This window comes from Octodon degus, unplaced genomic scaffold (genome assembly GCF_000260255.1).
Source record: "Octodon degus isolate 3935 unplaced genomic scaffold, OctDeg1.0 scaffold00108, whole genome shotgun sequence".
Taxonomy (NCBI): Eukaryota; Metazoa; Chordata; class Mammalia; order Rodentia; family Octodontidae; genus Octodon; species Octodon degus.
This window is the reverse complement of record NW_004524684.1, coordinates 653,049-656,674: the sequence shown is the minus strand read 5'-3', so window position 1 is coordinate 656,674 and position 3,626 is coordinate 653,049.

Below are 3,626 nucleotides of genomic sequence, written 5' to 3'. Positions count from 1 at the left end.
CTTTCTCTTTCTTTCTTTCTTTCTTTCTTTCTTTCTTTCTTTCTTTCTTTCTTTCTTTCTTTCTTTCTTTCTTTCTTTCTTTTTTTGAGATAGGGTCTTGCTATTAAGTTCAGGCTGCCTTATACTCACTGTGCAGCCCAGGCTGGCCTCACACTCCCAACAATCCTCCTGCCTCAGCCTCCTGAGCGTGGGATTACAAGTGTGTGCCACCACACCTGACCTGTGCTTTAAATAGCTGCATACCATGCCATTATAAGGTTGTGCCGTAATTCCTTCAGCTAGACCTGTAGTGCTGCACTGAGGCTAAGGGTTATGAAGAACTTGGAATAAAGTCTTTATAATTCAATAGGCATTTGTTATTACTGTACTTTTTTTTTTTTTTTTTTGAGTCAAGGGCTATGTTGCCCTGGCTGACCTCAAACTCTTGAATCTGTGTGACCCTCCTGCCTCAGCCTTCCATCTAACTGGGGCTGCAGGTGGAGCTCTGTGCCCAGCTCTGTTGCCGTCCTTTTAGTCGGCCTCCTGGTTATTCCTTTTAGCTGCGTTGTGTCTTAAGGCCTTAGCTCTCCATTTTCACTCCTTATGTGGCATAAACCTACAGTCTGTTTACATAGTAGGCCGCACCATATAACTTAGAGCTCACTAAGTTCCGATGGTGTGGCCTCGGGAAGGTTGTCACCTGATGCTCACAGCAATCTACTTCCTCTTGGGGACCTCCTCCTGGTGGGTAGGGTTCTGCACACAGAAGAACATAGGAAGTTTGGTGCTGGGAACAAGCGATGGTTGATGAGGAAAATACCATCATTTAGGAAATGAGATCAAGAGCCTTTGGTACATAAAATAGGTTTTCTTTTTCTTCTCATTATAAAATGAATATAAGACCACTATGGAAAATTGGAAAAAAGAATATGGTATATTTACATGGGTGAAATGCTGTCTTAATAGTTTTTTTTTTAAACAACACTATTGTAAGCATCTTGTCATGTCTTTAAACAGGTTTATGAGCACAGTTTTTCATAAGAACACAACATTTTCTAATATACATGAACCATGGCCTAGGTGACTACTCCCCTAGTATTGCCTAAGCTTCTTTCAATTTTTTGCTGCTATGAATGGGGATTATGTTTAAATCTGTGAGTTTATATATACCCTGACAATGGAGAGTTCCTGTTTAAACAATGCTGACCTTAATGACAAGTGTTGGGTAACTTATGAAGGGACCGTGTAAAAGCAGTCTTAAGACAACGTGGATGGCAAATATTGCTGCATCTCCCAGGCCATGAGTAGGATCATTAAAAATATGGCATGTGACACTCATTGGAATGGTAGCTGGAGTTTCCACAAGAATTGTCCACAGACAGCAGATGAAGTAACTGCTGCTCCGAACGTGTATCCACAGAGAGCTTTGGGGTTAGCTTTGCCTCCTCTCAAGGATCAGACTAATTACGTCAATGTGCTCATCTAGTTCTATCTCAGTCATATCAATGGTCAGCATGTACTCCCACTTGTCGCCTCTGTTGTTTATGGAAGATGGTGTTTTTAACCAAATTAGAAGCAGGTAGGAGATGTGGAAAGGCTTCGGAGGAGATGCGGATTTCAAGAGGCTCTAGGACAGTGAATGGAATGAAGAATGACAGGCATGGGAGACTGCACAGAGAGCAAAGGTGAACACTGCAGGACACGTTCACAGCGTACGAAAGCCCTGCAGAACTGGACTCTGGTGGTCACAGAAAACAGGCTGGAGTGGTGGAGTGGGACAGGTCTCAGGGGAGCGCAAAGGTGGGTAGCCCAACCTGAAGGCACCCTCTTGTTCCGCAGCCACATCAGTGCAGATCTGCTGGCGTAAACCACTCCGCCATGGGCATTTTGTTCAGTTCTAATAAAGAAATCGAATCCCTTCCAGCACTCATTTACTGTGATAGGTACGCTGAGAGATGTTTTCTAACCAGGAGCACTCGGAAGATCACTAAGGTATGCTGGGTGAGAAATGTCCTCATTCACATGGGTGATTAAGTTGGGAGGACAGAATTTTTTTTTTTAAGAATTTTATTGAGAAACAAATAGCAATGAGACAGTTTCAAAACTGATTACTAGCACAGTTTCAATAATTAATGCATAGGGGCCGGGGAGATGGCTCAGTAGAATAAGCACTTGCCTGGCAAGTGCAAGGGCCTGAGTTCAATCCCCGGTTCCGAAAAAAAAAAAAAATTAATGCATTGCATATTGTTGCCTTAGTGGTTACTCATTGTACAAGATGCAGACAGGATATCCTGTCCACAAACTCTATTAGAACAAATCTCTCTGTTCACTGAATTAAGAGAATGCAGTTGTATATCTATCCTATTTTGAATATACAGATACAAAATGGTCATTCATTTGTATCCCACTTTTTTAGTTAGTTTTATCAGAGCAGGGTATTCCATTGTCATTTAAATATTGTAGGTACGTGAACTCAGCAAAATATTCCAATATAGTCCAGTAGTCCATAATAGTAGTGGGTTTTCCAAAAGACTGGCAATGCTAGAAGTTGTTGACTTGAGCCTTTTACAGCTCACCATATTAATATGGCTTTACTTTTTATACTTCTTTTTTATACTTTTCTGCTGGATTGTTAAGACCAAGATGAAGCAAGACCTATGTAACAAGAAATGTAACTTTTGTATCTGATAAGGTCTGTCAAATCCCCTCAGGATTTACCCTGAAATCCTGTACTGCAGTTTATGGACAGATGTTTTAAGAAGGAGAAGTTTGCTAAATAAAAATGGAAGGAGAAGCTACTGGTTGACCAGTCATTTTTCTTCAGAAATAATAATTTGAATGACTTTTTTTGTGGAACTGGGGATTGAACTCAGCCCTTGCACTTGCCAGGGAAGCGCTTATTCTACTGAGCCATCTCCCCGGCCCCTGAACCACTTATTTTAAAAAGGTACCAGGGATCACAACAGTAACAGGATTTTTAAAAAAATTTTCTGAGGACTTATGTAATATATAATGTGTAATATAAAAACTACTATAATGTGTAGTATAGAATATATATTAATGGTTTGAATTTTTGAAAATTTTAGCTGTGCTGTAAGTTTTGAAAAAAGTATCCCCATTTACCATGTTGAGTTGCTATTCTGGCCAGACTGGTCTAGAAATATTAAATATAATTTTTTCCCATTTGTATAGGCTTGATACTCTGTGTTAAATATGTGAGGTCTGTTCTATGTGGGTTTGATTACAGAAAATACTATTGTTAAAATAATGAAAAGTATAAAACTATAAAAATCATTTCTGTTATCAGTTCTTCTGTTGAGTTTCTTTCCAATCTAACTCTGCATTTTTCACAAAACAGAAGCTGGTGTTTGGGGCTGGATTTGTGAAAGACTGCGCTGCACATTGAGCATCTCTGTCCTCAACATGAAGTTCTAGCAGCACCTACTACACACACTGATACGTAGCCAAATCTGTAGAGTAGAGCTAGATAGCAAAAGTATTAGTCATTTTTCCTATTTATCAAATTTAGATCTTATTTATGAGTACATATCACAAAAAATGAACATTTAAGTCTCTTTACCCTATTCTATTTTTGCTGTTACATTATTGTTTTTTATTATTTATTTATTTATTTATTTAGGCAGAAC